The sequence below is a fragment of the Tachysurus fulvidraco genome, chromosome 6 (assembly GCF_022655615.1).
Source record: "Tachysurus fulvidraco isolate hzauxx_2018 chromosome 6, HZAU_PFXX_2.0, whole genome shotgun sequence".
NCBI classification, from domain to species: Eukaryota; Metazoa; Chordata; class Actinopteri; order Siluriformes; family Bagridae; genus Tachysurus; species Tachysurus fulvidraco.
Window position 1 is genome coordinate 20,038,680 of NC_062523.1, and position 23,502 is coordinate 20,062,181.

The 23,502-nt window shown below is 38.1% G+C and overlaps 1 protein-coding gene across 2 annotated transcripts in view; it reads right to left on the reverse strand.

Moving 5' to 3' along the window:
- The window catches only part of nck2a (NCK adaptor protein 2a), a 34,640-nt gene extending 21,299 nt beyond the window's left edge, over positions 1 to 13,341 (reverse strand). Inside the window, exon 1 of one of the 2 annotated variants that reach the window (XM_027164661.2) lies at positions 13,059 to 13,341. The gene's annotated coding sequence lies outside the window, so the exon portion shown is untranslated. The remainder of the gene's footprint in view (positions 1 to 13,058) is intronic. The other variant, XM_027164660.2, reaches the window with a different exon arrangement.
- Between the last annotated feature and the right edge of the window lie 10,161 nt (positions 13,342 to 23,502).

Genomic DNA, 23,502 nt, shown 5'->3' on the forward strand with positions numbered 1-23,502 from the left:
ATGTCTAGGTCTGAGACAGCAAATCTTATTCAGCACATTACAACTCAAGCCTCAATCTCTGAATCACTGTGATGAAACCATAACAATCACAGGATTATAACACACCTGAGAGACATTAAGTGAAACACCGACATCGGTGTAAAGACCCTGTCTAAGTTCTCTGAGGAAAGCACTGTGTGCAGGACAGGATCGCTGAAAGGGAATATGTAAGAAACATGATGGTCACACATCTTCAGGGTCATGAAAAGGTGAGTTTCAATGTAGGTCACTGAAGGACCACTGCAGTGGTGTAGTAAAGTGGTTTCCCCAGAAACGGTTGCACGGCAACGGTAATCTTGTAATCATAACCTCGCCCATGTTCAAAGGTTATTTTAAAGGGAAGGAAGGCTGGAGTCAGGTAGATTATATTATGTTTCAGTCTCAATGTGCAAACTCACCTAATCGGTACCTGGACTTCCTCCTGCACGATTTCTCCCTGTGCTTGAACTCAAAAAAGCAAAAAAAATCTAAGGAAATCTAAGGAGAATAGAGTTAATTAATTAATTAATTAATTAATTAATTGTATAATAATGGTGCATTTTACTGGTGTCATACATTCACCAGACTATTCCAGTCTTCTTAATAATAACTCTGTATTAGTGAGAGGAAAAAAACAGGTCTCTTTGACCTGCACCATCAAGACTACAGTGAATGTATCTTCAGATAAACCAACCATCATTTGGTCTTTCAGCATAGCTGACTTGTGCCATAGTAGCAGGAACACCATCGCTTACTTTTCCTTTTCCTCTCTTCTCAGACACTTGTGGGTTTAATATATAGGAATATAGAAAAACCTCTAACAAAGTTTTAGTAAAGCTTTTTGTGTGTAAGCCAAAGTGAACTAACCAACAAAAATCTGCTAGATTAGAGAACTTTTAGGAAATTCTCTTGAAAAGCTTGTTCCTAACACATCTCATTAACATGAGTTAATGAGATGCCGACAAAATTCCAAATAAGGTCAAGCACAATGGAAACAGGAAATGGCACTAAACAATGAATGAAAAGAAAAGATAGAAAGGGAAGTTATTTTGATTCACTTCTGTGGCAATACAAAAAAGGTGAATTGGGTGTGAATTAAGTAAGATAAAAGTGAAAGTGAAAATGAAAGAGAAATAAGTATAAAGTTAAATAGAGATGCTGCTGTTATTAAATTGGTTCGAGTGTCCCAGCTGACGAGCTGAACAGTCTTCACTAAATCGCAGTACATACTGTGGAGCCAAATTACAAGCCAGCGTTCATCCTCTGAAAATATCGTAGCGCTTTTAAACGCTGTTTCCCTCAAGTGTGTTCTGTGCTAAATCCTCTCATCGGATGAAGAACATGTTACCGACTCATCGTCTGTTTAGATGGGGACATATATTTTTTTTAAATAAATGCCAAACATGAAAAGACAGAGTTACAAAATGTCTTAACATGAGCGTGTGTTTTTGACAGAGATGCCTAAGCACTTCTGTAAGTCACTCAGTATACAGGCTTCTGCTCAAATGTAAATAATAGCAAATTATATAAGTCAAAATTTACACCAGTTACAATTTACAAACACTCAGGAGGCATGAGTAGAAGTACAAAAGTATGGGATGTTCACAAATACCACATTTCTTCTGAACGCTCAGACAAATGATTTACAAAAAAACGGTCTTGCTAAATTCAGCACAGCGTCTACATTAAAGTCCATCAAATGTCAACATCGAACAATTAACATAAACAACAAGCTCAATTACATAATGGCTTGCTTGTATGGATCTTTCTCTCTTTCCCCATTCTTCCCTTATCCTTCAGTTCTCTTTTCTCATGTCCTCTGGTTTAAAGTCACACTGGTGGTTGTGACCTTTAGTCAGAATGCTGGCTGGAAGTTGTCAGGTCTTGGTACTCATCATGGTGCTTGTAAGGGAAATCCTCTGTGTATTACTGTAGAACAGCTATTGCATTAATGCACTACAGACCTAAAACAACAACTAAGAGCCTGTTCTCCTGAAAAGAAATTATCTGTAGATTTTCCCAAATAAATCCAGAATGCTTTCACACACGCTGCCACGCATTCTCTCACGCACACATTCCCATGCACAAGCTCCCATGCACAAGCTCCCATGTACGTGCTCTCACGCACACGCTCTCACGCACAAGCTCTCACGCACAAGCTCTCACGCACACGCTCTCACGCACAAGCTCTCACGCACAAGCTCTCACGCACACGCTCTCATTTATGCCCTCTCACGCACACGCTTTCACGCACACGCTCTCACGCACACGCTCTCATTTATGCCCTCTCACGCACATGCTTTCATGCACACACTCTCACGCACACGCTCTCATTTACGCCCTCTCACGCACACGCTTTCACGCACACGCTCTCACGCACACGCTCTCATTTATGCCCTCTCACGCACACGCTTTCATGCACACACTCTCACGCACACGCTCTCATTTACGCCCTCTCACGCACACGCTTTCACGCACACGCTCTCACGCACACGCTCTCATTTATGCCCTCTCACGCACACGCTTTCATGCACACACTCTCACGCACACGCTCTCATTTACGCCCTCTCACGCACACGCTTTCATACACACGCGCTCAGGCACACGCTATCACGCACAAGCTCTCATGTACACGCTCTCACGCACACGCTCACACACATACATGACTCACACATACATGATCTCACACACGTACACGCTCTCCCACACACACACACACACACACACACACATGCTCTCAGTCTGGCTGCGTGCATGGAGTAAACAACTATATCTGTATAAAACTAGCTATTTTTCGTGTGTACAATCAGCAGGGGAGATGGAGCAGAAAAGTCTGCGCTCCTACTGCCTGGCTTACTCTAGATCTCTGTGGGCTGGTGTTGAATTTCATCCCCCAGACTTACACCACAGTCCAAACTCAGCAGTCATTTCAGTGAAGAAACTCGAAACCAGCCTTGTAGTTAAGAGAGAGTATGAGTGTGTGAGAGACCTTAATGGGAAAATAATAAGCCCCTTTACGGTGTTAATAACAGCTGAATGAATTAACGGCCAAGTCACTATACATGCTAATAGGAAAGTGACTGCCTGGTGTTTTCTGTAGTACGACGACTCCACTCACCACATACTGATAAAACACAGCTTATAAACCCACTGTTCAACCGAAAACACATGGCATCGTATGTGGACTAGCTGCAAAAAAACTGAATAAGGAATTAAAGAAAGGGGAAAATTTTCATTGCACAGCATATAAATGTCAGAAATAGGGATGTGCACTGGTGCAGGTCAGTATGGAAATAAAAAAAATTAAAAAAAAAAACAGAAAGAAACTCATTTCTTTAATGATTGCAATAGAATTATATTTATTTAGTAACCATAATGTAATAAAAAACTAATAAAATTAATAACCTTTTATAATACTACTTTTATTCACTATACTACTAAAACAGCAGTTTATAGTACTACACACATTAAATATACTACTGTACTGTGAGTATCCTATATGGCCTTACAAGGTACTGCACCTGCTCACTACACTACTACTGCCGTAGTATTTAATATACACACATGCACTTCATACATAAAAATGATACAGTATGTCCTATGAAAATAAAATCATTTTTACAATAAAGCCTTTGGTGGGACCTGGTAGCTCTGTGGCTAAGGTGTTGGGCTACTGATTGGAAGGTCATGGGTTCGTTAACTGCCACTGCTGGGCCCCTGAGCAAGGCCCTTAACCCTCAGTTGCAAGTCACTCTGGATAAGGGTGTCTGCTAAATGCCGTAAATGTAAATGGTACAAAGTAGTTATGCATCAAGACTCCTCTCTGTTCAGGAATGAACTTTCACTAGATGTCACTAGATTTTTTAAGAAAAATAAAAAATGATGTGTGTCAGTACTTGTTATAGTACCTCCCAGTAGAAACTGATGGTATTCTTAGTCTGTACCCTAGTGAACCAGTATCGATGTCTTTTATTGATAGGGACTTAAAAGCACTTTTTTCGGCGCTCTGGAAAAGGGAGTGTGCCAAGTGCCGTAAATGAGGGTTATGAATGGCTACATAAAGAAACGTGACACGCTACATCAAAACTGTAATTTCCCTCGACAAACCCACCCCAGTGACTAACAGGAATCCATGCAACATGCAATATAACTTTTTTTTGAAAAAAAAAAACATCAGTCAAAATGAACATCTGGATCAGGAGGTTAATTACCAAGAGCATTTATCCAATTCTTTAATCAGTTATAGTTTACAAAGAATCTGCAACCCAGTTCTCTTAACTACTTCTATACAAGGTCTTTAGGCTCCAGGCTTTGCAGTGGCATTAGATCGAAGAGTCAGCATTGCTGTGCATATTGAACACAATAAAAAAGGTTTATTTATTCCACTTTAATAGGACCATCTGTACACCTGCACAGTTATGCAGTTATTCAATCATCCAATCATGTAACAGCAGCACATTGTGTATAAATACAAGCACAATACAGGTCAAGAGCTTCAGATAAACTGCACATTACAATACATCACACTGACGTAAAGGTGTGATCTCTGTGGTATGGATGTGGTGCCAAATGGGCTGGGTTGAGGGTTGAGGATTTCAGAAACTGCTCATCTCAAGGGATTTTTGCACAACAGTCATTAGAGTTTACACAGAACGGTGAAAAAACCAACGACAAAGACCTCTTGTGTGTGAAGGCCTTGCAGACTGAAACACCTTGTTGATATAGATATATTACAGTTCTATACAGTTCTGTAGGGTTGTGTACAAGAATTCAAGAGCAACTTATTTTCTGCTGAAATGTGAATGAACAGAATAAAGATCAACAGACGCCCGTTTTACAGGATCACATGCACAGGTTCAGGAACAGAGGGACAATGATTTGCACAATTGCTCACAACACAACAGAAAACAACATCAAGGTTAAATCTGTCTTACAAATCAGGCAATAAGCCGTTGAGAGCTACTCGGAAAATAAGTGTCCATGTAAAAAACAATGACACGGTGCTTTTCCTAAGTTACTTCAGCTCCAAGAGCGTGGTAAAGTGGGATGTTATTTAGTTCAAACATTTTCCTTTGTTTGAACCTCAGTCCTCACTAGAAATATGATGAGCCAGGGGCATGCTCAAAACCTTTAGGGTAAATATAATCACACCCTGAGCAGTTATCATTAGTAATTTCTATTAGATGGGACAGTTTAAGATTCGGCTAGCAATTTGGAGCACCTTTCACTCGTACCCATTAAGACGATTCTGTTTTTGACAAAGTCAGGGAGTAAGATCAAGCAGCCTTCACTACAAACCAGAAAAATCTGCCGTGTTTCAGACACAATATGCGACGCTTCCTGTACATGTCCATACAATCACTCAGGATCGACTAAAGACGCGTACTAGTGTATTTCCCCAACTGTATATTTGTTCAGCAGCTCTTCATGCAGCAATGCACAAAGAACATTTAACTGCTAACATGTGACACATCAATATATTTACCAAAGATCCGAACCGCAAACTATCTGGGGTTTGGCTGTATTCTTGTAAGACATGGCCAAGTCTGTGAACACTGTAATTAAGCCCATTTATAGAGACGCTAAAGTATATTTAGGTCATAGAGCTGACGGATCTCGTCATGGAGAGATCCTAGTAAGCTAGCAATGAGACACTCAAAACACTGGCCTTGCAAATTTCACAGTTGGATACGCTTATCAGCATGCACACTCTATAATTTTATACGTATCGTGGCTAAAGCGGCATGCTAATTCAACATTTTTTCACCCTCGTTTTGGGTTGAACTGTCTATCCTCTTAGTCAAAGCCATGCCATGTGAGAAAGGAAGCTGTAGGAAATCAGACAGAACCTCAGTAACCGTTTCGCTCATGCTGTTTTTATTCAGGATGGCAGTTAATGTGTCTGTCCTCAGAATGATTAACCTTGTACAGCACGGGTGGGGCTCAAGAGCAGGCCAAACAAAGCAGACAGTTCAGGAGATGTTGTGGGGTGTGCTGATCCCCACACAGAGTGAATGTGAAAACACTGAGCAGCTCTTTGTCTCAAACTCGGTGACTGGCACTCAAAGGCTCTGGACGCAAAGTGTACCAAGCCATCTAACAGCACGGTCCCAATTTAGACCAACAAGAAGATTCTGGTTTATTTTGAAAACACTGTTCATCTATCTAGAGTCTGTCTGTATTCAACAGATGCATTTAACTAATGTGATTACAAGTCAGCTTTATTGCAATTCAGAGATTTATGCACATAAGAGCACATATAGCATAACAATATACAGTGAGAGATATCCCATGTTTATTTAAAAAGGGTACCAAATATTCACACATTATTATTCCTAAAGTAGCAAAATACCTGTAACACATTACCACATGTTCAATATGGAACAAATCATGATCGTCAATTATAGATTATGGATAAGATGATCTTCAGGATCTCCCACAGATGAATGTCACTGATATTATACACAAAAACACTTGAGAACAAAACCTCTCAGAGAAAGAGGAATAAAAGTCCTATGAACGGTTCTGAACACACTCTAATGTAGGCTAATGTAGGCTAATTAAAGTCAACACGACAATAAATTGTGTGATTTTCCTGAAGATATATTACATCTGTCGTTCATTTATTTTTGTCACTAAGCAACCGAGTATAAAAGGTAAATATTGCTAATGCTGGTTAGTCAGTATGAGGAAGCCTAGTCATGTGCCTTCACTTTAAAGATGGTGTACATACAAAAAAATTCATTTTTGACAGACACATTCTGATTGTGTTGAAGAGGTAAAAACAGTACAGACTAAAAGTGAAAGACAGTACTGGAAACTCATTTTAACTAAGGAATATGTTATAGCACTGAACAGAAGCAAAAAAAGAAAGAAAGAAAGAAAGAAAGAAAGAAAGAAAGAAAGAAAGAAAGAAAGAAAGAAAGAAAGAAAGAAAGAAAGAAAGAAAGAAAGAAAGAAAGAAAGAAAGAAAGAAAGAAAGAAAGAAAGAAAGAAAGAAATGCATTTTCTGTTTCTATTTTTACAAGAAACAGAAAAATACAGAGTCCTAAATCACTAAAGCCTTATTCACACTGGATGCATTTTCTGTTTCTATTTTTACAAGAAACAGAAAAATACAGAGTCCTAAATCACTAAAGCCTTATTCACACTGGATTCATTTTCTACAGACTGCTGTGGATCTCCTGTTTCATTCGGCCTGTCAGTCATTTTTACACACTGAACATTCCTGTAGCTGGAAACAATTATGCAATCTTTCCCTAGTGTAAAAGGATCAGTAAAAACAACCCCAGATATCTCAGTCTGGGAAAAATCCTTCACAAATTGACAATTTGAACTTTTTCTAGATCTTTCTGAACACTATATGTTTTCCTGAACTGAATTCAGTGCCCTAATCGCACACATCTTATCCACAAATAATGTTTTTTATTTAGCAGTTCAGAACCTTCTGCTTCAGAAAACTGCATTTTATTCTAAATTGTATAAAAGATGTCACACCTACATCTAATTATAAGTATAATTATAGCCAGTCAGTCCTGTGTGCATTGGTTCAGCCACCAAATCAGACATCAGTAGGCTGCAACAGACAATTAAAACCAGTATGAGGATTACTAGTGTGCCGCTGTCCAATCCACAGGACTTGTACAACTGCAGGGTGAAGAAACAGGCAGGTAACATCATGGAAGTCCCTTCCACCTGGACACAGTCTGTTCAGCCATCAGGCAGACGCTACAGATCACTACGCACTAAAACTATCTAGGTTTCTTCTCACAGGCCATATTCATTTTGAATAACAGGCAAACCCACCGTTACGTATCCTGTCTGTTACATATTCTAAATTGCAATATCTTTTACTAGAATCCATGTAAATACATACATTTTTCTATAGTTATATAAATGTACACTATTCACAACTGTAATAAACAGTGCTTACTAGCACATCTGTAAAGAAATCAATTGCACCTTTGTATATTATGAATGAATTGTGGACAAGAAAGCCTTTATTTGGGATTTATCTGGAAAGCCAGCTATGATACAGCATCCCTGGAGCAGAAAGGGTTTTATTGTTTTTTTATTTTATAAGTGCATTATTCAAGAGCCCAACAGTGGCAGCTTGGCATTGCTGGGGTTTGAACCCGGATTCTTCAATCAACAACCCAGAGCCTTAACCACCTGAGCCTCCATTACCCCCGTGGTGGCTCAAGTGTTATAATGCCCTAATTTATATTGTGTTATATGTTTATCCTAAAGAATTTATATTTTACAATGAGAAGTGTTTTCACGTTGATTAGCAGCATCATTAGCAGCAATCTCTCGTCACCTGAGGGAAAAATCAGCAGTCTGATCCCTCTGCATTAACATCGATGATGAAATAATCGCTGATTCATTCAGTCAGAGCTGTGGGCTAAATTTCGTTATGATGGTGTTTAAGTGTTTTAACTTGGCTTGCTATCCATAGTACAGAGTTAGTATTAATATGATGTATAAATAGAACACACATGATGAACATGAACACACTCATCTCTGGAATATATGTGAAATCACTCGTAATTCCTGCAGGCATCCACCCACAACATTGCTTAATGTGTCTGGAAATCTTATTATAGTATTATTAAAAAGTACTTACGGCTGAAACACGGTCAATCCTAAAAGTCTGTTTCTGGTAATTAACACGGTAAAATGCTCGAGTTTGTGTATAATGAAGAGCTATTTATACGACTGAGAAGTTGTGCGTCCGGCCACCTCGCCTGCTGCTCACGGTTATTAAAGCTGCAATACTTTCATTTTATTTTTTATGCCATTGTGCGCTGGGATTTCATTTAAGAGTTGCAGGTGGTGACATTCATCAGCCAATCACTCCTATGGATATTCATTCACAAAACAGTCCTCATCCAGAACAATGCGGAGAACAGAAACCTTACCTTTACTTCCTTAACACTAATGATTCCATAGTCAAACTTGCCCTGGTTAGTTCTGTGAAGAGGTTTTAAAGAGAAAATCTTAATTAGGAACAGTTAGGGCAATTTAGCAGGACTTACCTAGTGGCAAGATGTTAGTCATGTTCGTTAATTAGTTCAACTAACATACCACAATAAACAGACACTATTGTCAGTAGCTGGTGCGGTTTAAAGAATTACCGTTTATTAAAAGTCTGTTCGGGTAATACAGAAAAAAAATAGTGTAATTACTATTAAGCCGGGTTTACACTGTATGATTTTCAGTGATCCCCATGTCACAATGTAGGATCTCACTTGTCATCATGTCACCAGATGCACACAAGAAGACTTGCCCGGTGTTTTATGTTAGCAATCCGTGACATGTTTAGACTCGTATTCTCTCGCTAAAATAGCATTTAGCAGCAACCGAAAACGATCTGTTGTTTAAAACATGTGTGGAGTAAGTCATGGCTGGGCATGCATCATCCAGTTCAGCTCTCTCCTATTGGTTCTTGGTTTGGCGCTCGTCGTAGGAGATGTCACACTGAAAACTTCTGACGCTGCCAGAACTTTATCCGAGTAAAAAACTGATCGCAATGGTCATTAATCGGCTGTCGGTGACCAGGTCAAACCAGCCATCAAAGACTATAAGTATTCTATAAGTAATTTCTATCTTACAAATGAAGAATCTTACTTGCTTTCATTACCATAGGAAAATCCAAAAGTGAGCATGCAAAGCTCAAGAACGATGAGGGTTTTTTTATATAAGCAAATAGGTAAAAAGGTCTATTATTTCCACATACAAAAGCTGACTAGATTCAATCGCACACAAAGATGATACTCTTGCTGGTTTTGCCATGAGGTGAAGTCATGAGCTGAAACTGATCTCATCAGTCAGTCTAGCTGAGCTGCCTACAGCCTGAACAGCTAAAGCCAATAATACGTAGTTTTATGGGGTTAGAACGTGAGTAAATGCTGAACAAGAACAAACACTTTATATCCAAAATATGTGTCTGTTCAGATTTATAATCCACGCATCATACAGCAGTTTCACATATTCAGAGTGAATGAATAGTGAGCAGATGATAGCTGTGCCTCAAGCTATGTCTAACAGCGCTGCCTTATATTTGCTCACTGGTGATTAAGATGAAAGAAATATTTTGTGCACTTTTCCTGTTCATAGTTCAATGTACAGGGATTTTGGGTACTTAATACCCTTTTACTCTGAGCATTTTTCCACCTTTACACATACTGCCACAGACTAACTCTCTGAATGTCACAACACAATTTCCTCAGAAAGAGTTCAGAAAGACAAATTATTCCTTTTCAGTGGTGTTTGGATAGTGGCATTGTGCAATGGCCTCCAGCAGTGTGATTGATATTTGTTCCCTTTTAAGGGGTGTATTTGAAACCTCGAAAGCATTAGTCAGTGTATTTTTGTCCTGCTTCTGTATGTCATGCCTCTGAGTTTGTACAAAAATTGATTGTGCAAGAGCAGTCATATATATGATGCTGAATGATGCATCAACAACAATCACTTCCCCTTCAGAAAACAGGACGATATGTTAAAGGATAACTGAACGCGGCCAAGGCAACTCCCTTACAAAATGAACAGAGGATTCTTAAAAGAGCACTGAAACAGATAAGCAGACTATCTCCACCAACTGTCCAATTAGGTTTCTTTATAAACCTACGAGTACAGGATTACTGCCTTCAAAGTGCTGCACTATTCGATTCACTAACAGCATGCAAGTCGGCAGGCGATACCCTAACTGGTTTAGAATTTAATTACTATAAAGCGAGGAGGTCTGAGAGTTTTTTTTAGTGAAGGGAGAAAACGGAAGGCAGTCAATCTAACAGGGAAGCAGCACAGTGCACAATAGCGCCTGGAGTCATTTATTAACTAGCTTTTAAGCATATCCCAAGTCGCTGAATGCCTTAACCTATCCTATGAAGGTACATATAATATAATCCTTAGTTCTCAAACAGATTTTTAGGATAGCATTAATCGCACAAACTTGAAGATATCAGCATCAAATTTTTTCGTTTACTTTTATGTCATGTCCCACTCCACAGCGATGGTTAAACAGCCTATGGGGAAATATATTCATAGAATAAAAAAGGAACTTTTTTCCCACACAAATGTTTATACCCTCAAAGTAAATGGTGATATTAAACCCATTCCTGCTCTCTGTGATGCCCCAAGTGCTTATTCATAAGCATCTGAAACTTGAAGCCATTATCTTCAACCACTAATATTCTGTGTAAGCTTATCCCAACAGAGGGAAAAACTTCTCACGCTGAAAGCCAACCATGGCCTGATTCATTTTATATTAAACATGTGGCAATAAAATAATTCATTTCTTTATACTGATTGAAAAGTCCATATCCATTTCTCGGGTGAACTGAAACAGCAGTGTACAATGCACAGTGGTGCGACATGAAAATGCTATACTGACTATAGCATGCGTTACATATCAGTCAAGGTGTGACCTGGCTGGTGGTTTTTATTAGGTGATCAGTCGCCATTCATAAGTGACAAAGGATCATTTCAGGACCAGTTTTGAAAATTATATAAAGTCATTAGTTTGACTTGAATAATAATAATAATAAGAAGAAGAAGAAGAAGAAGAAGAAGAAGAAGAAGAAGAAGAAGAAGGTGTTACAATGTAAAGAAAAACCATCACAACTAGCCAAAGCACTAAATGCACTTAACTTGCTTACAATCTCATTATACATTATCATTAGATTACTAATCATGTAGATTTCCAGACATGGATATAAATGAGCAAACACTCTAGAGCATTTCACATGCCCAGTGGGCTAGCTAATAAACTTATGATTATTCCACTGTGTTTTTGTGTACGAGTTACATAATACTAAAACACTCTGTGCAAGTCACACGAATATTGCTTTATTGCAACACTAACCAATTACGTGAAAATTGTAAGGCTTCATTTGAGATGAATTCCTACTGGGACAAAATAACAACAATGAAGTTTATTTAAAAAAGGGCACATGAATTGAGATCAGAACCACATCACAACTTATCAGATCTGTATGAGATATTTCATCATGAGAAATAAAAGATGCCAAATCAAGTAGACAAATACCAGATTCAGTTCACACCCTCATACAAAATGTACAGCTGTCAAACATGAGGAAAAAGATTAGATATGGGTCGTGTTTCCAATATGAACACATCCTGAATCGCTTAATGGTCAACAAAACAGATCCTATGTGATGAGAAATATATACAGTATATACATACAGATGGATGGATGGATGGATGGATGGATGGATAGATAGATAGAGACATAAGTGGGTTTGTTTGGAAATAAGGTCCATAACATTCACTGAAACATTTCAATAAGATGAATAAGCTTATTTAGTCGTTCTGTATTATTATTACTTTAATATTATTTTTATAATTTTATTTTTATAAGTTTATATTTGTCCCCATAAGTCAATACTGAAGTTTTAGTAGTTTTAGTTCTCTGGTAGTTTTAGTTAGAAGCAGTGGTAAACAGACTGAGTTACATTCAGTGAAACAGACTGACATGCAGTAAGTAACCTGCTGTCAAAAACGAGATACACGTGAATGTGAGAGTTATCTTTCGGATCATTATTCGAGTCCTTCAGTGTGTGTGTGTGTGTGTGTGTGTGTGTGTGTGTGTGTGTGGCTGGAAAGAGTGTTTATTATATCCGTCGTGTTCTCTGTCTCTCTCTCGCACACACGCGCACACGCGCGCGCACACACACACACACACACACACAGGGAAACTGGCGCAGAGCAAATCAGTGTGTGACAATAGGCTACTGGTCGCTCAGCCACCAATAATTTGATTTCTGATCTGAATTTGTGTTTACAGTGAAAGCGACACACAAGTGTACAACATGCCCTGACACATAAGAAAGCCCACTACACAATTCGGGTCACTTTACACAAGATAATCAGTGATAAACGCCACATTTCTACGCGCTGTATGAAAGGTGTCCTGTTGTGATTAGCTTCATTCGGACCCACAAACAGCCTGAAAGTATTGAGCTGTAGATGTGTGTACAAAACACACACACACACACACACACACACACCATATTTACCTCAGACAACTTTAGCAAACCCCGAAACTACACTTTAAATCCGCCTCCGCTTACCAGCTCCTGACAGGTCGCGTCCAGCGGTGACGGGAAACACAAAAAACAGCCCTGTTCGTGGTCTGGAGATGCTGCGTCAATCCGTTTTGTCAGTTTTCTCACAGGTTTGTCAGTGTAGTGTGTTTGTATGCGGGCCCAAACGGCAGCAGCAGCAGCAGCTCCCTCCGCGCGACAAGCTCTGTCCCGTGACGTCACCAGGGCCGTGCTACAAAGAGGGCGGCGCGCGCACGGCGTGGTCCGGTTGGGACAACAATCTATTCACATACCACCAGCACTAATAATGTTACTGCTGCTTCTCTTACATCTCAAACCATTGCATCTCTACTTTCTGTGTTTCTCATTGTTCTTTTTGTTTTGTTTTGTTTTTTGTTTTGATTGAACCGAATCTAGAAACTTATTTTGTGTGTCAAAAAACTACAATATAAAAGATAAATGCTCTATAATATGGAGTTGATAAACATCTGAGTCATTCTACTAAGCTAACAGTAGTCAGAGGAATGACACGCCATCTAAGATACATCAGCACTGATATATGATTAGAGATGCGTCACTCGTGGTGGGTTGTGTTGGAGCTTTGTGATCCATGGGCCCTGGTTCGATCCCGAGCTCAGGTTTTGGTCTTTATGGACTTTATTCACATGTTCTTCTCATGTCTTTGTGCTTCTTGTGGGTTCTCTGGTTATGAGAATCTGTGTGTGCATGATACCATGAAACTTTCTGGTCCTATCCAGGGTGTTATCCCACCGTACTCCCAGTGTTCCCAGGATAAGCTTTACATTTTCCACAGATCTGATCAGGATTTGAAGTGGTTGCTGAAAGTGAGCTGAGTGCTACAGTATGCGCCATTGCCGTGACGTCATTACAAATATTATCTCATCTATCACAGATACATTTCCACAGATACTGTAAATGATCACAAGTAGTTTATCAAAAATGAGTCATTACATAAATGGCATAATATAGACCTTATTGTAGCATCACATTTACACAGATGACCCATGTTGAATGTATAAAAGATGAGTTATGTAATCTGTATTCTTTCATTTACATGACACTAAATACATTTGTGTAATAGCATTATAAACCTTAATTAAACAAGCAAGTGTAAACTTTATGTAAGTGTTGACTAGAGTCTGTGCATTTGAGTACAAAGTGTGATGTTTAAGCTCCAGCTATGAAGTACGTTTGTGCTATGATTGTACAGCCTTATGGCCTGTGGGAAAAACTGTTTCTGAGTCTATTCATGCATGTAATAATGTTGCGTTATCATCTGCCAGAAGGCTGCGGAGTGAGCAGTGATTTGAGTGGCTAGGATCTGAGACACAGTGTTAAGTAAATGTCCTGAAGGGAAAGAAGCTCGGCATCAGTGATAAGTTGGGAATTTTGTACTACACATGTAGGTTTTTTTTTGTAGTGAAGAGCAATGTAGTTTCCAAAGCAGCAGGATACTACCTGTTTGAATGTTCTTGATAGTACAGGTGTAGAAAAATCAGAGGGTTCTGAGGTTCTCTGAAGTCCTCTGAAGTCACCTAAAGTTACAAAGACACATGTACTTCACAACAGCTTCAGTGTGCTCTGATGCTGCTGACACTCTCTCTACTGTAGCTTTTTATTTATATAGTGATTCAATTATGGTGGGTGCCTGTTTTATGTACCCTCCTTGTCAATGTTCAAGATCATCCCTATAAATGTGAACTAGTCTGCAAAATTAAGGTGTACAGTGGGTATAAGAGAGCGCTTAGCATGCATTCTCTAGGTGAATCTGTGTTGGAAAGGTTTCAGCACTTTCACGCCAGCTAAACCTTATCACATGAGCACCTCATGGATGCAGACTCCTATCAGTAGGCTGAAGCTCCAGCTACACAGTGATTGTTTCAGGCACAGATCTCAGATTATAGTAAATCATTGCAGAGGTTACACCACATATACGTCATATGCAGGTATATTATTGCAAAAGGCCCATGAACAAGTAACAACTTCAGACAGTTCTAATCTGGCAAGGAACTATTTATTATATTTTATATTTAAAGCTAGTGTTGCCAAATTGTGAAGTTGATTTTAATAATGCTAGCTAGCTAGCGGTATATTTTTAGCATGTGTTTTTTTTTTGTGTCCTTCTACTATAAACTCACCTGAGAGTACATTTAAACACCTGCATGCTTTCATTTTTTTTTATACTTTTCCCTGTATTGTATATAACGCATAAAAATAAACAAAAGGAATGTTTATTAATTTACTTTTAATACTTATTTGACTTGATGGCCTGATTTTCCATTCCATATTGTATATATTTTCATTATACTGTGATAGATTCATTAATCTCTCATTTAATTATCTGAAGTTTCTTATTTAAAATACAATCAGTTCAAGATGCAGGTTTTTGTTTTTTTTTCTCATTCCTCACAGTGAGGAAAATAGATTTAGACTTCACAGGAGCTGATAGACATGGAGTAGTAATTTGTGAGCTATTGACTTTGTCAGCATGGAAGCTATGGTCCCAGTCACTCAATATCACCTCAAGGACATGCACTGTACTGTTCTGACCATCCTGTAGAATAAGTAAGCCCAATGACAAGTAACCATTTAAAGAATGCTAAAAGGCAGATCGATGATGTCAAGATCCACTTTTTCTGCGAGTGGGCTAGCACTATGTTGAGGAAGTTTTAGAATCAAAGTTACATTTCCAGACTCAGTTCATACCTGTAACGTGGGGATATTCATAAAACTTAATAATGTGTATCATTTATCATTCCAATTCCCTCCATGTGTTTGGAATCTCTAGCACCCTGTATGATGCGTCCAGTTCCCACCGGTTTATTACTGCCATTATATATCAAAAAAATACAAGGCTCTTTCATCCACCATGATTCAGGTGCCATTTTTGGATCTCTCACTTGCCTGCATTGGTGGCCAAATCAGGGTTTTCTTTTCAGGTGTACATCACCCTTCTTTGTAAATCAGTGTTGTAGAGGCTGAGCCAGTTCCTTCCTGTGACTGGTACATGACTTGTGTTATAATGTGGACCATATAGCAGCAAACCAAGCCTCAAACAGATGTTTAGTGCTATGTAGGTGCTCTCTGATGTAAGCAGAAGAGACCATCGGTGACACGTCAGTCTAAACTATGAGAAGTGTCTCATCCTTATGGTACTGTACTTATTCTATACCCAAAGAACCCTCATAAAATTCCTATGTGGTATAATGTAGCCTTAACGAAAGTCAGTGAGCTATCAAACTTGAATTATGTTATAGGCTCGTATCTTGTCAATTTCTATAGTTACCTCCATAAAAGGCAGTTGACAGTCAACAAATTACAGTCCAGTGTAAGTTCTAGCAGCTCATTTTGAACAGTATTAGATGTACCTTTGTTTAACTCTGTTCACTAGAACAGAATAGCACAGAAGAGATAATATAATTATTTTGCCCATTATGGCAAAATTTCCACCCTAATTACATACGAAAATTCATGCAAAAGACCTGAAACCAGCCCAAAGATTTCAGATAAATGGAAAGGCAGACACATTTATATTTATTTTCTCATCCATTCAATGGGAAACAAGGGCACAGTAGTGCACATGCAATTCTGATGTCCAAACATTATCCTGTTCGTTATCCCCCTTCTATCTCCCAGTCTTTGTAAATCATATCTACACTAACTGGACTTTTTCTTTTGTTCCAAAAATGTATTAACTTTAATTCTATTTATATAAAACAAGCCTCTCACAACATCTAGAAAGTCAAGAAACTCAACAGAACACTGGCCTATCTGTCAAACAGCCACATTAAGGTCAATTGTTGGTCACTCAAAAAGATCTCAATTGAATTTAAACTGAAGTTAGGAAGATTAACTTTAATGAACAATATATGTGCTGTAGCCCTTTAGCTGCCCCTGTGGACAAGTTGCCACTAATTAAGAAAATCAAAATGGCTTTAAAAGTGGCTTGTCACATCATTATTTAAAAGTGACCACTGGCTTAAATTAACGTTGATTAATATTAAAATGCTCTGTCATCAAGTTCACCAGAAGCCCCATCTGATTTCATATGCAATGTTGATCTGATGTAGCTCAGCAGATCAGAGACATGTTCTCAGGGTCAGTGGAAAGTCTTCCAGATACAACCTGTGACCACAAATCTCCAGGGACACATGAAGTGCCCCAATCTAAGGCTTCCACAGCTGTGAGACAGGCTGTTCTGAGCAGTGCTGTTCAGAGACTGTTTGTGGATTGAAAGCTCTGCGGAGCTGACCTGTATTCTGGATTATTGTGGACAGTGATTTTGATTTTGTGGAGACAGTATCAATATCCAGTTAGACCTTCTGCTCAGCAAGAAAAACAACAACACATATTTGACCAACATTGTGGAATTTGATGATATTAATCTCTTGAATCACATTGATAATGACAACAGAAATATATATTTTTTTTTACAAAATAATTACCAGTTACAGAGATATGAGGCAGCAACACTACCTATTGCACCGCCATGTACAGGGCCAGACTTAGCACTAGGCTAAAATAGGTTGACCCTAGAAGCCAATGGGTTCCACAATAATAATGCAAATTATATATATTTGTTATTATCAATGGTAATAATCACAACATTAAAAAAGGTCTCCATTCCTATATTTTATTTCTTTATATATCTATTACAAAATTACTTTGACTTCTGGACCAATTCATCCTTTAAATTCCTTCTGGTCCAATTAATTCATTACACATTGCAGATACAGATATCCTAGCTATAGTAGAACATTTTGAGTAAAGAAAATGGTTGAATGCCATCCTACTAGCAGGAAGAAGATAGAATAATTGAGGTCAATTAGTGTTATGTTTTCTCTGTGTGATAAATGTGCTTGTAGGAGACAGAAGTCCATGACTCAGAGACAGAGTTAATTGATTAATGAGATCCTTTGTGAATTTGGAACAAGCAAATCCCTCTTAATTAAGGCTCATTAAATGGGGTTGTGGGTAATGGCTTGAAATGAACTGCCCCCTAAAACACAGAGCTTTGTTTGTTTGCAGAGTCTAAACTGGCTAATGGTTTAGATATCATTTTCCTCACGACAAGGATGCAACGTTGTCCTAAAAATACATGCCACACTTCAACATTTAACATCACATACAAGCATCTGTATATATCTACTTCTTTGTGCTTAATGGTCTTGGGATAAGGTAAAAAGCTCTCTGCTAAGTGCGATTCAGCTCATGAAATGGCTGGGAAGGAGAGAATCATGGGAGATGAAAAGAACATTATGTTAGACTAGAGTTGCTCAACCTTGACTGAGCACTATTATTCAACTCAAACCCTGAGGCATTAAAATAGACCAGAAATATTTGGTATTCCAGTAAAGCAAAAGGAGATGCAGGAGTGCTGTTTCACCATGAATACCTGGAAGTAATTTGAACCTAAAAATTTGTGCTTTTATTCAAATGCAACATTAGTTAAACTATATATAGGAGTCATATTGCCAGTGATTGTATACCTTGTAGGTGTGTCCTACAAGCTAAATTCTTGCAGTTTTAGCTCCCTCTGCTGTTTCATGGTGACAAATCTATCCACATAAAAATTTATATGGTTATATTTTAATACATTATATTATAATATATATTTATTATTAATTTATTATTTATTATTATTATTCATACTAATAATCATATTAGGCATAATCATCATCATTAATAATAATAATAATAATAATAATAATAATAATAATAATAATAATAATGTGGCTCATTACTCTTTTAAAAGGTTCTTTCATATGGAGTTATTATGTAAAGAGTACTATGTGTTCTGTCAAAATAAATATTTTCCATAGACCACTCTTTGACAGGGAAACACTCCTAACTAGGCTTCAATAGGGAATCGTTAAAGATTTTACCAGAGGGACAAAAAAACAAAACAAAAAAGGACCTTTAAAGCTTCTATATTGCCTAAGAGTTTACTTCTATTCTGAAGTGGATTTCTTTTCTACCAGGGGGTGCTCTACTATTGACCTCAACAACATCTCAACTGGTTTCAAAAGCAACTGAAAGCAACAGTATAAAGTTTGATTTATAAAAACTTAAACTATATTCAGATTAGTTATTTTTACAACCATATGATTTTGGCATCATTTGCATATTTATCTTAATTAGAACCTAAATCTGACTTGATGATAAATAGTTAATAAACACAGTTCTTGCACAAAGAATTGTATTTTAAAGAAGAAACTTCCTGGTATTACTCTCTGCATGTAGGTACACATGTGCATATACTACTAAACAAAAGGGCTCTTCAAGGGTTGTTTGAATAATTAAATGTTCTTAGCTTGATAAACCCAAGCTCCCAATGTCCTCTGTGGGACGAAGCCTTTGGACGTCCACTGAGCCGAGGCCGACTCTGAGTATCCTGAGACATCTCCAGTTAGACTCTGTGGTACTGAGGAGATCAGAAGTCCTTGAACCTTACACCAATACAACATTTAACTGACTGTATATTACAATCACACCCCCAGTGTCACCCATATGAGGATGGGTTCCCCCCTGAGTCCGGTTCCTCTCAAGGTTTCTTCCTTTACCAATTTAAGGGAGTTTTTCCTTGCCACTGCTGCCTGAGTCACCTCAGACTTGCTCATAGGGGAATAAATACATACACACTGTGAACTATATACATCTAATAATAATCTAGAATTTTTATTCTGTTAATTCTTATTTCTTTTATTATTCGTTAATTCCTTTATCATTAATTATGTTTACCTTCTGCTCTATGTTTATGTTCTGTAAAGTTGCTTTGAGACAACGTCTATTGTAAAAAGCGCTATACAAATAAACTTGAATTGAATTGAATTGAATAAACAAAATTATACATCTTGGACCTTTCAGATACTTTTACCATTTTGAATAAACTAATTGTTTTAGGGATCTAGATAGGTTCATGATCTGAATCAGCTGTCCAGTTCAGATATCAATAGCAATAGTGTTTGTCTTTAAAAAAAAAAAAAAGAGATAGCATTGCTTAATGTAATAAAAAAGCATTAAAATGGCTAGATGGAATCATGGCATAACAGTTGATGAAATTACAGACATCTATCTCTAAAATTATTAGCTGTATTATACTGGATATTCTGCTGTTTATCTTCTCATCATATGACTGTCTATATCCACTAATTATCTGTAAGACAAACTTAGGCCTGGAATGAAATATCATGGAGACTAAGAAGGTGTGAAATGTTTTCTCCTAATGACCCCTCACCACTTTCATTACCAGCTCACCAAGGAGGGTCATATTACTATGAAGGTCATTCCACTTGACTACCTCTGTACCCTTCTGCCATCCCTGGCATCATCCTCTCCTTTGATTTCTGATTGAACAGTCAGAATGAGAGAGAGAGAGAGAGAGAGAGAGAGAGAGAGAGAGAGAGAGAGAGAGAGAGAGAGAGAGAGAGAGAGAGAGAGAGAGAGAGAGATCTACAAGAACTCAAAAATACGTTTATACATTTATACATTTATCTAAAACTTTATGGACACATGACCATCACACTTATATGTGTTTTATGAACATCCCATTCAAGATTTAATCCTCCTTTGCTAAGCTAAGCCATACAGTTTATCTCTGACTGAAACTTACAATTATCTGCAAACAAAACAATTGCATTTATTGCAATTGCATTTATGACATAAATCTGTATGTTAGACTATATAGAATAGAATGCACTTGTGTAGTCAGTTTATTCTACCTTACTCAACTCCATAAGCAAAACAATTAAGGCATACAGTAAGTTAATCATACAGAATAGAACAAAATAGATTAGAATATAATAGAATATGCTTTGTGTATTGAGAATTACAAAAAATTGTCCAGTTAGGATAGAATAGAATAGAATAGAATAGAATGGAATGGAATAGAATAGAAGTGCGATTATTACACTTTGTCTCCTGTGTTATAGTGCTGAGTGGGAATCTGCATAGTTTCTTGTTATTGTCAACTAGATACTCTCTCACTCACTCATTTTCTAACGCTTATCTGAACTACCTCAGGTCACGGGGAGCCTGTGCCTATCTCAGGCGTCATCGGGCATCAAGGCAGGATACACCCTGGACGGAGTGCCAACCCATCGCAGGGCACACACACACACTCTCATTCACTCACACACTACGGACAATTTTCCAGAGAAGCCAATCAACCTACCATGCATGTCTTTGGACCGGGGAGGAAACCTGAGTACCCGGAGGAAACCCCCGAGGCACGGGGAGAACATGCAAACTTCGCACACACAAGGCGGATGTGGGAATCGAACCCCGGCCCTGGAGGTGTGAGGTGAACATGCTACCCACTAAGCCACCGTGCCCCCTGTCAACTAGATAAAAAAGTGAAATTGTTTTATATATTATATTTAATTCTATTTAATATTTAATTATTCTAATAAGGTAATGATTTATCCCTACAATAAAAATGTCAATTAGTGAATGTCACGGTCATGAAAGAAATTTTAGCTTGACACTAATATAGTCTACATACACCTGTAAATTACATAATTTACAAGGTTCTTCGTGTTGTAGAAACAGATTCTTTACAGGTTCTATGGGGAATATGAGTTAAACCCTGAAATGGAATAACAAGATGTAAATGCCACCAAGCCCTAGTAATTCTATCCAGGATTATCATTCAGATCCAACACAAACTGTTCTGTGAGGCTGGTATGAATTCAGCAAAACATTAATTTGATACTGAGCTATTAGCCCTAGCTATTTCTCGTTTCTCTAATCACAGTTGAGAATCTGGAGAGATACATGTCTCAGGTTCCTGCCCTCTGTCTCCAAATACTGATCCCCAGCTGTCCTGACCTCAACACTGCTTGATTTAGTGGGATAAACACTGACAGGGAAATGGTATCTCTCCACCTCTATTAATATGGAAGGTCAGATCATTTGCCAAAACATAGTGCAGAGTATTTACTGTCCAGTGGGACAAACTGGGTATAGGGTACTGTCTGCAGCATGATAAAGATACACCGCTAATGCTAGGATTTTTGATGTAGGTGAACACATCAATATTATATGATATTGAGGCAAGTGGAAGATTCATTTGTCTATTGGATAACATATGGTAGACCAGTCATTTAGTCAGAGGAGACAATCTGGAACATCTGGCTTGTAGGGTTACTGATGCATGTCTGAGCACTTTTAAAGTCTAGAGAAGAGGATGGAAAAAGGGACAAGCTCCCAACCCAAAATAACCAGCACAACCACGCAGTTCATATCCACTATGGTTAGAGAGCCTAGTGTGCCATACAGGCTCAAATAACTCCGGGCGTTGCTGTTGTGACTCTCATACAAAGAGAACACTATACCAAACCACAGCATGAATTTTACAACAATGTATTCAAGATCATATCTCATAAGCACCATATGCATGTAAAATCAACAAGCAGAGATGATGAAAGACATTTCAGTGCTTATTTCAGAACACCTATTCACAATATCCACATTCTGAGCGTTTAATCAGCATGCTTAATACTGTTTGACTTTATAGTACACAGTTTATGATGGGACTTAGACTGACTTAGAATTCCACTATCATGGGTCAACCAGAAGTGGACAAGTTTTAATCTTCGGAGTTTTGCAGCTATTGGAATTTTTACAATATCTATATAAATATAAATAAAACTCATATAAATAAATACAACTGAATTAAATTGCAGTAAAGAGCAGGTGGCATGATGCTATACAAGCATTATATTTTAAGCATGTGTGAATTAATAAGAATTGAAATAAATTACATTTCTATTGTAGCATTAATTCAGTTAATTTTTCAAGAAGCAGAAAATGTAGTACGCTTGCTTGTGAGTGAGTTGATGATGAACATTCTCACATATGGACTCAATCAGGATCATTCTTTTTGATGTAAGCCTCAAGTAACAGCCTAGGATTCTTTTTCCAAGAAGTTTATTTTCAGGCTCCAATTGTTCAGTACACATTATGCTGTAGCCTAGTCAGGATTTGCTTGTGTGTGTGTGTGTGTGTGTGTGTGTGTGTGTGTGTGTGTGTGTGTGTGTGTGTGTGTGTGTGTGTGTGTGTGTGTGTGTGTGTGTGTGTGTGTGTGTGTGTGTGTGTGTGTGTGTGTGTGTGTGTGTGTGTGTGTGTTGGAACACTCTTTTGAAACCCTACCTCATGGTTAGGAAAGCCCTCCTCTTCCCTTAACCTTGCTGTGGAATGAGATTCTAAAAATAGTTTCATCGCTGCTTAGGGGAGTTTCTAGAGATGAGAGGGGACACAGTAAAAGAACCGATGTGGAAAAAGGGACACTGTCTGGTTATGTAAGAGCAGTTTTGTACTATGTGTTAGATTGTGCAGTAAATTATTTGGTGTATGGGTTGGGAGACTGGAAAACCTTACATGTGGGCAGATGATT